The sequence below is a fragment of the Rhipicephalus microplus genome, chromosome 4, assembly GCF_043290135.1.
Source record: "Rhipicephalus microplus isolate Deutch F79 chromosome 4, USDA_Rmic, whole genome shotgun sequence".
In the NCBI taxonomy this organism is placed as follows: domain Eukaryota; kingdom Metazoa; phylum Arthropoda; class Arachnida; order Ixodida; family Ixodidae; genus Rhipicephalus; species Rhipicephalus microplus.
In genome coordinates, this window is record NC_134703.1 from 102766415 (window position 1) to 102779730 (window position 13316).

The 13316-nt window shown below is 50.6% G+C and overlaps 1 protein-coding gene across 2 annotated transcripts in view; it reads left to right on the plus strand.

Annotated features, from left to right (window-relative positions):
- The window catches only part of LOC142814539 (ubiquitin carboxyl-terminal hydrolase 2-like), a 280351-nt gene that overhangs the window by 130639 nt on the left and 136396 nt on the right, over positions 1-13316 (plus strand). The gene's annotated exons all lie outside the window — the stretch shown is intronic.

A 13316-nucleotide genomic window follows, 5' to 3' on the forward strand; every position in this document is an offset into this window, starting at 1 on the left:
CACTGCAATTCTTCTCATTGGGTGTCCATATGTGTAGACTCTGTGTGCACAACACTCCACGTTTCTCACTTCTGGTCTACAGGTGGGGGATTATCTCGTGTATTCCGTGGCATTTATCCGCGTTGTCTTCGCAAGAGGGCATGTCACCTAATAATGAACCTTCGGTTGTGATGTTGTGGCATTGTATGCGAGGTGACGCCAGCTATCGCCCGATCCAGTGAAGGACTTCCACTGCGTGCAGGTAGCTTATTGTGATGTTCGTCTACTACGCGCGTCGTAACTGTTTTAGCGTAAATTACAAGTAACGCCCCGGGCATTCTGACGTCACGTCTGAGATGAGCAGATTGAATTAACCTGAATTCCTGGTGTATTTGACCCGCTAACGTAGCACCTGGCCCTTGTACTTTGGCAATCAACCATCTATCTCTCTTTTTCTCTCTCTGTGATCAGTTCTGTTCTCCTTGTAACTGCTATGTGATAAGGTCTGCCGGATGCCTTGGCGATGCTCTTGACTCGCCAAGGCGTGGAAGATGCTCGGAGCATGCACCGTGGTGTTTGTTCTCACCGTCGCACTCATCCCGCCGGCATTCCTCCGATTGCGACAGCAGCGTTATATACACGCATGCACGTTGGTGTTGGAGCCTCGGTCTCTTAAACGGCTTGCGACGCGAGTATATTTAGAGGCGAAGAGAGGGTTGGAAAGGCAGAGAAGAGCGAGTGTTGCCTGGAGAGAAGTGCATCATCGGTGCCTCCTCGGGAAGCGCGCGTCAGGGGGGAGGGTGGCCGCTGCCCTGGAAACAACTCCTGCCAAAGGGGTTGGCGCTCGCACGCCTCTCTCGGCCTTTTTTTCCCCCTCCGCCTTCTCGCGCTAGGCTGGCCCTGGCTGCGCAACCGACATTCGAGCCGTCTGGCCCGAAAAGGGGATGCCACTTTTCTTTGTGAGCACAGGCAATGCGGCTCCTCCGTTACACACTCCCGCTGCTCCAACTGCTTGGGCACGAGGCGCGAGTCTGTCGCCTTGCGGCGAGAGCGCCCACGTGGCGCCTTTGCCGCGAAGTAAAATCGCTGAATGCCACTCAAAAAAAAAAAAAAAAGAAAGAAAAGAGTGGACAGGTGGAGTGGAATGAGGAGAGTGTAGTGAGCGGAGAATAAGTGAAAGGCAGGCGCATATATATATATATATATATATATATATATATATATATATATATATATATATATATATATATATACATGGGGATGGTGGTTCAATCATACTTTATGTACGTTCGTGCGTGCGTTTGTATGTGTGGGTGTCTATGTACACAAGCAAAATTAAAAAAAAAATTAAAGGGAGGGGTTTTGAATGAATGTACGCTACACTTATCTGGAAAGAGGGAATATAGGGAATGTGTCAGGGGTCTTTCAATAGACGAAACTTATAAAGACATCTTGATTGATTTATTGATATGTGAGGTTTAACGCCCCAAAACTACCATATGATTACGAGAGACGCCGTAGTGGAGGGCTCCGGAAATTTCGACCACCTGGGGTTCTTTAACGTGCACCCAAATCTGAGCACACGGGCCTACAACGTTTCCGCCTCCATCGGAAATGCAGCCGCCGCAGCCGGGATTCGATCCCGAGACTTGCGGGTCAGCAGCCGAGTACCTTAGCCACTAGACCACCGCGGCGGGGCTATAAAGACATCGTAAGTGTGTTTTGCGTAAAATTGAAGTACAAAAGGAAGACATAACGCATTTTGTGTACTTCACGTTTTCGCGCAACTCAGGTAAAATGAATCGCCAACTCGTCCAGCAGACCGCGCTTCTCAATTATAAATACCGTGGTCTAAAGATCCGCTCACACGAGCCGGGCCTTCGTTCCGCATGTGTCGTTTACTAGACGGGTAGAGTGACGAACGGTGCCTTCTCATTCACTCCATATAACGATCCTCTACTGTTTCCGCCTTCGTTGTGACCCATGATTAGGTATCTAGCCGTGCTTCCAACCAGGGCTGCAGAGATCATACGTTTTTTCCTCGCCTCAACCCGGCCTTCTTTTCCTCTTGGTCGTCCTCATGAAACGACTAGTGACCTTAACTACAACCTCGCGAACCGGCATTTTTTTTTTTTTTACTACCGTGCGGTCTTTCAGAAGTTCCTTTTGACGTTCACGTACTGTCTCTTATTATTTCCTCCTACTTAATCACGCAGGAAAGCTTCCTCGACAAAGACATCGTTTTGCATATTTCCTTGATCGTATCTAGGTGGAATCGGTAATGTTTTTGGCCACCGCCGAGATAGAGAGATAGAGGAGGCTATTTAAGACAACGCGGTTACGTCAACTGACGTAATTCGTTTCGCAAGAAGAGGGGTACCATGCTTCTCGTAACTACGTGCGCCTCGTTTGTACGTTTGTGGTCAAGGCCGTATACACCACAGCGGGCGGCCTCGCTCAAGACGTTGCTGCTGCAGCGGAGCGTTGCCTCAGAGCTTGCTTTCGCCGCTTTTTTTTTCCCGCTAGGGCATTGAACCGTTAGATTAAAGCAGCCCCTCACTCGCCCCCCCCCCTCCTTTTTTTTCTTTCGAATCCAGGCGTCGCGAACTGGCACATCACCGATATTTGAAGCCCGTTCATTTCTTTGGCCGTAAAAGTGTCATTGCCTCCCACCATGAAGAAGTCCTTGAAGGAATATATACGCGAGGCTTAGGAGATACTCTTTCAGAAAACGAGAAAGCTCAAAAATTAAGGCGTTGCGCTGCTTTAATCGAGATGATCTCGAGCCAGGTTCGAAGTGCCCCTTTCCAGAGCGTTGTCTGGCGGATATAAAATAACGGTTCGGGCTTGTGTTGTCGCAGGCGATGCCAAGGACGACTTGTGTGTAAGGACGTGTATACCTGGTTTATCCCGAGCCATCTCACAGCTTTCGGCTTGTCCGTTGTGCGCTCGTTGCATTATTTGAAAAGGAGTGTATCACAGCAGCGAGCTCAAATTTCAACACATAATTTTCTCAAGCATTCATCTCCCTCTCGCCGCTTTTTTTTTTTTCTTTTTTCTAAGTACCCTAATTTAAAGCATCAGTGTTCAGAAGATGTAGTGATTACGTCATTTAAAGACGATGCGACGCGAATGTCGTATAAGCGCGCCTGTATATTAAAAAGCGAAGCCGTCGCTTTAGCTGCTATACAGGAGAGGGAACGAGTTTTTCCAGTCGCTGTATTGAATAGCCATAGCTTTACCGGTATGATTTAGTAGCATTTCGTAAGTTGTTATCGGTGTGAATTCGTTGAGTTTCGGTTTAAAGCGATTTCCGACACACCGCTGATAACGGTGTGAGAGTGGGGAAATGTTTCACACACGCATTTACGAGGCTGTAACTTTGATTTGTTGATATGTGGGGTTTAACGTCCATAAAGGTGATTTAACGTAAAAGGTGACGAAACGCATGCTTGGAGTATGTTCATCGTATACGTTGTGGAGACGTGAGAGAGGGAGGTCTTGTCTTCGAACGCAGAGTCTGCGTTACCAATTAACTGCGCTCGCAAACAGTTGCGAGTCACGATTGCAATCAACCTTGCATCAATTGCGCATCCAAATTTAAGGCCGTGCAGTAAGTGAACGGTCTGAGTTGTTTCGGTTTTCTGTCGCACCATAGAATGGTTAAAGTGCAGGCAGCGTGGAAACCGAATATGCATGGTAGCTTGAACCGTGGGTATACAAAGAGACTCTGGTCGATCGATCTTCTGCGATTAATACCAGAAGGAAGAACAGAAAAAAACGGAGTAATGGAAAGTCTAGAGTCCACAAAAAGCCTGTTTTAGAAATGTGCATGCCCGCCTCCCCCTCGCCTTTCTGTCTCTCCTTATACAGCAGTTCGTTGCCAAATTATGCAGCCTATATGATGAAGCCACTCGGCTCTCTCGTGATGACTCCGAGATTAAACCGCACATTAGAAGGGTTAATCAGTGTCGCGCAGCAGCAATTGCACCGCATAGACAAGCTGTGCACTTGTGGAGGGGCAGTATAGTTGCGTCGTGTACGTCGTCAGCGTGTTTGCGTGGTTCGGAGCCACGTTTATGAATAAATTTGCCGTCTCAAGAGACAGCCTTTGCACGCCCGCAATGCAGAACCTACGCGCCGGATAACTGGTGTCGACGGACCGTGGGACTCTCTCTTCTTTTTCGAAGAGTGCGGGGAGAGCCGTGATTATCGACTCCCAATATACACGATCCTGCCAAGCTACTGCGCCTTTGTTTTGTTTCCGTCGCCTCGATCGTGTTTCGATCGCTCTGGTGAAGTCGCAATGCATTACGGACTCGCCCAGCAGACCATCCACTTCGAGATATATACTCGTGTCGACCCATAACCGTAGGATGCATGTGTGCGCCGAGAGTTCAGCGTATACTTTCCGAGGACACATTTGCTTCCACGGAACAATGCGTCATCGCATCTCTAGAACAGCGGGCCGCCACTGCATATAGCCCAACGTTTAACCTAACCTAACTCCAGGTTGCTGCCACTCGGCGAGCTTGAAGGTCGGCGTGCACGCTCGCTTTGTCTTCCTTTCTCATTCTTCATCACGGCCGCACAGGCGCGACTTCTTTACGCCTATTACCGTCGCCCATATATACGTGTGACGTTTGTAAGCGTTTGCCACAGCGCGAGAATGATTGAGAGGCTTTGTGTTTTGGAGGTCGACGGCGGGGTTCTCTTAGAGGTCGCGACGTGGCGCGTATACGGATATGGCTGGCAGTTTGAACAGCCACACACCTTTGTGCCTGATATACCGCCGCAACGAAACGCACCTGCGCCCAGTAGCGGTTAGGGGCCGCGGTGAATGCCCCCCCCCCCCTCTCTCTCTCTCTTCCCCGCGCGTACTTATAACCGTTCCGCGCCGGTGTCTACGTACACATACGCGCACAAGCGCTTCGATTGAGCCGGAGCGCCTCTGCGTACAAGTAGCGCCCCATTGTTGCGAAAGTATACCCTTCCCACATTCAGCCCTGTGCTATACATCACGGAAAAGCTGGGCCACAGCCTTGTGTGGGTATACGGCCTCTCTATGTACCGTCATGGCTTCATGCGCGTGCCACACGCGGTTATGAAACCCGTATTTTCGTTTGCTTCATCCTCGCCTTTCTTTTCTTTGTACGCGGCACGTGTGCCCACTCCGCGATGGATCACCGACGCAGCCGACGCGTCTTCGCAACGGTGGCAGTGGCGAGCGGCGCATCGCTGTATAGCATTGTCTCGCTCCTCGTGTTCTTATTCTTTCTTGCCGAGACTGTACACTTGCGACCCTCCCTCCGCCCTCACGCACATCGCCGCCGTCTCGCTTCTTTTCGTTAGTGTGCACCGCGCGTTGCCGCAACCGTTTCTTTCGTATTTCTCTCGCGTTGTCTTCTTTTCCTTCTCTCTGCTGACGTCATCGCCTGCATTCCTAAGAGGGGCAGAGGGGGGGGGGGGTAATGTTCAGACATATCTTGTTACGATGCGGTATTGTGCGCCGCGGTGTATAGTTGCGCTTTCGTAAGCCCATAACCGCCCGGAACCGCTTACGGATAGGACTTGGGCCCTCCGCTGACTCGCCTCCATGATTGATACTGTGAGGTCGTATTGGTTCGTGCGCTGCATGCCGCGCGTTGTAGATCTCGTATAGACAAACCTAAGCCTTATTTACTGAGTTTAGCGCGCCCCATTCGCGCGCTTGTTGAGCTTTACACCGACGAGCGTATTTGAACAAACTTGAAAAACGCTACGGGTTCTCACAGTCTCCGCACGCATCAAGAAGAGTTTGAGCTGTGTTTACTGCGTGCGAAGTTCAGTGCGCTTTCGCTATGGGTGGGGGGCGTACGTGTCTTATTTTTCTCGGCTCGCTGTTGACGCGCAGTGTCGAAAGGTGGTGGATATCGACCGTGCTCCCATCGACGTCGGTAAATGGAGGTTTAAGACCCGCGCGGCCCGCTTTGTGTCTCGATGATTGATCGTCCCGTCGCCGTCGGAGGCGAAGTGTTTCTCCTTTTATCTCGCTTCTTATTTTCTTGTTTTCTGGTTGAGCCGCAAGGTGCCTTGACTTCGCTGCCAGCAACACCGTTAACGGCGCTAGCTAGCTGGCTGCTATGTCCTTCGCTGACCTCGATCTAACTCTCGGTTCAGAAGGCGAAAGAAAAATTTTGTTCTTTTTTTTTATTCTTCCTGTATCTCCTCTTTGCGGCGCTTATTTTTCAGCGAGGAGCTTGTAGTCGTAAGCCGGTGGCTTCTTATGTCTGCGCCTGCCTCTTTGAGGCAGATGTCAGGGTTCCAGAGATCCTTTTTCTTCAGACTGTCATATATGCAACAAAATATAAATACTGTGTGATGGCGCCTGACCTTATCCACTGTAGAATGTCATTGGTCTTTGCATCTTTCCCGCGACATTGTGACCCTGCACGTGTGGCTCCCCCCTTTTTTTTAAGAAGAAGAAGGAACCGTCTTCCATTGACATGTAGCGCGAAGCTACGAGAAAAATTCGTACTGCTTTCCCGGGGATAAGGTCTCCCAGAGAATACGAACCCGGTACCAACGCCTTTCGGCGACTGCTGCTCTCTACTAACTGAGATGGCCAGATGCGACGTCAACTCGAATCCGCGAGCATCGAAAACGGCAAATCAGCTACGTTTCATGAACATTCAACCATCGTGCAGGCTTCTGCATGGGTTTGCCGTAGTGTACATTATTTCGCTAATGACTTGCTAAAAACTTGCAGTTACGATGAGACCTCCCTCTGCGACAGATTTGCATTTCGCGCCTGAACGCAGGCGAGGAATCGGGACGCTGTACGATTAATTTTTCCGTCAAAGAGATCGGTGCTGGTGCGCTGTCTACCTGCTGAACGAGCAGACGTCACTTGACTCGGGTGAGACACCCGTAACCTGCAACGACCGTGCTGTGCAGCAAATTAGCGTGTTTATTTACGAACAGCGATGCCCCTCCCTGTCTTCTTCCATATACCCGCACTACACGTCAACGCCGCTTCCGTCACGCACCTGCAAATGCAGCACCGACAAGCATCGAGCCCATGGTTTGCTCGCTTTCTAACAATGGATTCTCCGCAGCCGACCGGAGATGGGTGTCTGCGCCACTTATAGGCCAAACCGCTGAGTCTGTATACCCTGATGTATATCATTTCGCGGAGCACTTCCGGAAAGGTCACAGCGGCGAGTGACCCGCGGGCACACGTCGAGAGCACCGTATGTGAGCGTACACTTAAACCCCATTCGGTGTATAGCGAGTGCATCTCTATCAGCCGCGCGACGGGGTGAACCGCCCCGAACGTGCAGACGGGCGCCGCCGTTTCGCGGCGGTAGTGTCGTTAAACGTCGTTGCGCCGAGGAGAGGCGTAGTAGAACGCGCTTGCATTATCGAGGCGCGTGGCCCGCTTGCGCCCCTCCCTGTACACTTCAACGACTATATTTAGAGGCGAGTGTATTGCGAGCACGTGCGTTGCGATGGACTGGAGTAAGGCACGCGCCATAATCGTGCTAGCTAAGTGACGCGCCGCGGATAGGGGTATACGCCAAACAACCAGTGAGAACGTGTATGGGCCTCGTAAATTTCAGTATGCTCCGCATTATGCTGCCCACCCCCCTCCCTTTGTGCTGTTTTGTTGTAATGATGTGCCTTGAACGTATATGGGCTTGTTGCCCTCTGCCGAAGGGCATCGCGCACCTCTCTTGTCTATAAGGTCGTCACCCCGTTGATAATGTGGACGCAGCGAGAGAGCGCGCTGAGGGAGAAAGTGAAGTACGTTGTAGTGAGTACTTCGTTGTAGCGGTGCATTATACACATGAACAGGCACCTGGGTTTTGTATGCCGAGAATATTGTTGACCTCACGTCACCCTTTTGCGGCTTTCTCCGTGTATCTTTATCGTTTGTAGTGTGGTATTACGATTCTTTATTGTTGTTGTTACGCTCTGAAATGTTGGAGTCACGTCCGTAGAATGCGTAAAATGTACAGGACGCATATTCAGGAAACTAAGCTTCTTGAGCTTATGTGTTAATGTTCTTGCACTTACACGGGATCGAGCAATAAAGGTAAGCGCGAGTGTCACAGAACGAGCGCTAAAAAGAGAGCGCGCCGCCAAATCCTTGCGACAACGGGCGGCAAAAACGCCGCGAGGTAAAAAGAAAAAAAAAGAAAGCAAACATCCAGGGCTCCCGGGCGCGCGCGCTCCCCGCAGAAGCACGGCTTCGCAGACGATCCTCCTCACCCCACATCTGCGGCCCAGCAAGACCGCGATTTCTCTCGAACGAACGGGGCGGGGTCAGACCGAGCTGAGTCATCCGACGCGGAGGGCAGACAAACCGTCTCGCCTCTCCCCAGCCTTCGCTGCGTATCGCGCCGACGAAATGACGAGAAAGATCTGGAAAGTCGCGCGCAAGGTATTTAACCCAGCAGCCGAGACGAGAAATCAGGAGGTGACGGAAGTTAACGCCAGAGCGCGTAGGAATTCCGCCGTGGAGTCGGCGAAGGTTCTGCCCGTAGTGACAGAACAGGAGGAGACGGAAGTGAGCGCCAGAGTGCGTAGAGAGTCCGCCGTGTAGTCGGCGAAGTTTGTGGTCCGTAGGGACGGCTCGAGCTACAGGCAAGAGCGTGAGTTTACCGCTATCGAGCGAAGACGCGGGCAACAGCTGCGTGTGTGAAGCCGACGGGTTCCGGCGAAGAAGTTGAAGTTTGAAGAGTGGCCAATTGAAGACGGGAGGTTTCCTGGAAGAGAAACTCCAGAGAGCTGCGGAACGACAACAACGCTGGACTTTGAGTGAGTGATTCTCGGAAGAGTATCATTCAGACTTTTGTTCCAAGGACTTTGGACTGAATAGGTTTTCTATCTCTTTAGTCCTTAAGTGTCTTGGTTGTTCAATGCATGTGACTGCATCGTAGTGCGTATTGTTGTCTGTGTCCGTTGTTTCAAGTGTGGTTGATTGTACTGTGTAGTACATTGTCTGTTTGGTGACGTATTGTATGTAACTATTGTGGAGTGTGCATACGTGTGTATTGTTTTTGATCTGCCGTTAATGAGAATATAATTTTGTTTGTTTATCAACTCTCGGCTCTGTCTTGTTCTTTGGGCCACAGCCGGCGTCCGCTGGCGCACCAATAAGGACCACTTCTAAATTGTCCACGCTTTCGTGGTGCGGTTCGGGGGGCCGATACTTCGGCTCTTGGAATTAGCCCGGCGATCGCCTCCCTAATAAACGGGACAGGTGTGACAATTAATCTGGCGTCCGCGAAACAGGACCTTTTGGTGCACAGTGTGTCCAAAGTAGTGAGAAAGAGCCTCGAGTTGTTGATAGTGCTATCGGAACGACTTGGTGTGTTGTTCAGTGTTCTCGTTAACGAGTGCAGGGGAGTGCTCCGATAGACTGATCTAGGCAGATACTTTTTGCACGCGGCAAGGTTTTATTTGCGAGACACCATGGATCTCGAAAAGTTAGTTGCTCTTGGTGAAAAGATGGGTCTTTCTGGCGCCGAACTACGGAAGTGGGTCACCCAGAGGGAAAAAGAAGAAAAAGCAGCCGAGCTGGAGAGAGAGAGGTTGGCAGCTGAAAGGGCGAAAGAAGAAAGAGAGGAAAGGGAACGGCAGCGACAGCACGAGATAGAACTCGAGCGGCTCCGTTTGCAACAGCGAAGTGAAACTCCGGTCCAAGCTAGAGTGGAAATCAGCGAACGAGAGGATCACGGCTTCCGCTTGAACCCAAGCAAGCTGCTCGTAGCGTTTGATGAAAGGAAGGACGACCTAGACGCGTACCTCCACAGATTTGAGACGATTGCGAGGAGCCAGAATTGGCCGGAACAGCAATGGGCAACTGCTTTAAGTACCTGCTTGAGTGGTGAAGCGCTCAGTGTGTACGGTAGGCTGACGCCGACCGATGCAGCCAACTACGCAAAGGTGAAGGCTGCTTTGTTGAAGCGATTTAGATTCACTGTGGAAGGATTCCGGGACAGATTTCGGACAGGAAAGCCAGCTGATGGTGAGACGGCTACGCAGTATGCCGCCCGACTTTGCCATTATTTCGACAGATGGATTGAACTTTCAGGGACAGCACAGGAGTACGATGAGCTTAGAGAGCTGCTAATTAAAGAACAATTTCTTACTAGTTGCCACCCAAGCCTGTCGCTGTATTTGAAAGAGAGGAAGGCGGAGTCATTTGAAGGAATGCTTGAATTGGCTGATCAATTCTTGGAAGCGCAAGGTGGAACTAATTTGGCCAAGGTCAAGAAGGAGTGTCCCGATGATTCGAAGAAATTGGTTCCCGAAGAAAGGAAGCGTGCACCAGAGAGCATGCAGCGATGTTTTCTGTGCAACCGAGTAGGTCATCGCGCGAAAAATTGTCGAACGGTCTTTACGAGCCCTACGGTTGTAAAATGTTTTAAGTGTGGTCAGACTGGGCACAAAGCAGATGCATGTCGGAACGGAGTGAGTCAAACTCACCAGGTATCCTGTGTGCAAGTGGCACCGAAATCTGATAATAATGCCGTCACTGATGGATTCGTAGAGTTGAAGAATGGGGAGAAAATTCCTATTGTGGGGGCTGTAATGTCAAAACAGCCAACCGGTGTTACGAAGGGAATGCCGACGCTTCCTGGAAAGATTGCAGGCAAGAAGATTACGGTTCTAAGAGACACCGGTAGCTCCACGGTTATCGTGAGGAGAAATTTGGTACGGGAAAGAGAGTTGACAGGCAGAACGAAACCGGTTTGCCTAATTGACCGTACGGTCCGGATGCTTCCCGAAGCAGAAATTGAGGTTGAAACCCCGTACTTCAGCGGGAAGGTTACTGCGTTATGCATGACGACCCCCCTGTATGACCTTGTCATCGGAAACATCGACGGGGCGCGAGGGCCAAGTGATCCAGAATGTTTGGGAGAAGACCCGAAGATAGAGCCCTCGCCAACACAGCGGCCGCGAGATACAGTGGAGGAGCATCCCGTGACGGATCTCACTAGAGCACAAGGTGAAGCTGCGGCGCAAGAGACAGCGAAGGAGAAGCCGATCGTGTCGAATAAGTTCGCGGGCCGAGCAACCGGACTTACGTCGGCACGACCTCAACCGACCGACAGTGTAAAGGAGACGGAGTTGGCCAGCCGGGCAAAATGTAGAGGCATTATCAAGCGGGTAAATAAACAGACAGGACCCGTCGAATGTAATGACGCGTTAACGGTGTCGGAAGAGACAACGATGGCTGAGACGACGCCTCAGATATCGTCGTGGGAAAGGGCTCGCCGAAAAAGAACGTGGAAACACAAGAATAGATCGAGCGAGCACCGCAAAAAGGGGCGCAAGCGCTGTTCGAAGTACTCAAGATAGGTGCTGAGGTGGAATCAGAATGTGTTCGGCAGGGCTGAGTGACATATGTTGAGTTAATGTTCTTGTTATCCTGTGTCTCAAGTGTATGTCGAGTGAGTCAGTGTTCTGTGCGATGGTGTGATGTATAGTGTTGTATAATTGTTGGATAGACAGAACTTTGTACGTTTGTATTGTTTAGAATGTGTGATGAAGTGTTGTAGGCATGTACCTGTGGCTATATTTCATGTGTTGTGGAATTGAACTACAATGTAAGATTGTATTGCGTGATCTATTGTGAATGTGAAGTGTTATGAGCGACTGATGGTGTTACAGTCTGTGAGAGTGTGTGGTGACTTTCGCGCTCGTTTGTGTGGTTTTGAATATTATGAGATAATATTCTTAAAGTGGGGGGCAGTGTCACAGAACGAGCGCTAAAAAGAGAGCGCGCCGCCAAATCCTTGCGACAACGGGCGGCAAAAACGCCGCGAGGTAAAAAGAAAAAAAAAGAAAGCAAACATCCAGGGCTCCCGGGCGCGCGCGCTCCCCGCAGAAGCACGGCTTCGCAGATGATCCTCCTCACCCCACATCTGCGGCCCAGCAAGACCGCGATTTCTCTCGAACGAACGGGGCGGGGTCAGACCGAGCTGAGTCATCCGACGCGGAGGGCAGACAAACCGTCTCGCCTCTCCCCAGCCTTCGCTGCGTATCGCGCCGACGAAATGACGAGAAAGATCTGGAAAGTCGCGCGCAAGGTATTTAACCCAGCAGCCGAGACGAGAAATCAGGAGGTGACGGAAGTTAACGCCAGAGCGCGTAGGAATTCCGCCGTGGAGTCGGCGAAGGTTCTGCCCGTAGTGACAGAACAGGAGGAGACGGAAGTGAGCGCCAGAGTGCGTAGAGAGTCCGCCGTGTAGTCGGCGAAGTTTGTGGTCCGTAGGGACGGCTCGAGCTACAGGCAAGAGCGTGAGTTTACCGCTATCGAGCGAAGACGCGGGCAACAGCTGCGTGTGTGAAGCCGACGGGTTCCGGCGAAGAAGTTGAAGTTTGAAGAGTGGCCAATTGAAGACGGGAGGTTTCCTGGAAGAGAAACTCCAGAGAGCTGCGGAACGACAACAACGCTGGACTTTGAGTGAGTGATTCTCGGAAGAGTATCATTCAGACTTTTGTTCCAAGGACTTTGGACTGAATAGGTTTTCTATCTCTTTAGTCCTTAAGTGTCTTGGTTGTTCAATGCATGTGACTGCATCGTAGTGCGTATTGTTGTCTGTGTCCGTTGTTTCAAGTGTGGTTGATTGTACTGTGTAGTACATTGTCTGTTTGGTGACGTATTGTATGTAACTATTGTGGAGTGTGCATACGTGTGTATTGTTTTTGATCTGCCGTTAATGAGAATATAATTTTGTTTGTTTATCAACTCTCGGCTCTGTCTTGTTCTTTGGGCCACAGCCGGCGTCCGCTGGCGCACCAATAAGGACCACTTCTAAATTGTCCACGCTTTCGTGGTGCGGTTCGGGGGGCCGATACTTCGGCTCTTGGAATTAGCCCGGCGATCGCCTCCCTAATAAACGGGACAGGTGTGACAGCGAGTGATGCCGCTATTGAGGACGAATTCGTCAGCAACAGGCCGATGGCTACTATATACAGTCAAGGAACCACCGCAGAAGCCAGGCAAGGCTAAAGTGATGGCGCTGTTGTTGGCGATTCCTATAGCAACAGAGTTCAAGCGCAATCGCGGGGTCACATATGTCAGCGTGTTTCCTGAACACCTCGCGTGGCGGAAGACGGTTTCTGCTACACGCTGAGCACTTCCGATAATATATATATATATATATATATATATATATATATATATATATATATATATATATATATCGCGGAAATCTGTTTCAAGGCTTGTGGACAAAGAGACCATATAGCTCCGTATAACATACCTTCTGACTTAATCTCTCACATGGGCCGTGCGTTTTATACGATCCAGTGTAATCGCTCCAGTTCATGCCGCGAAA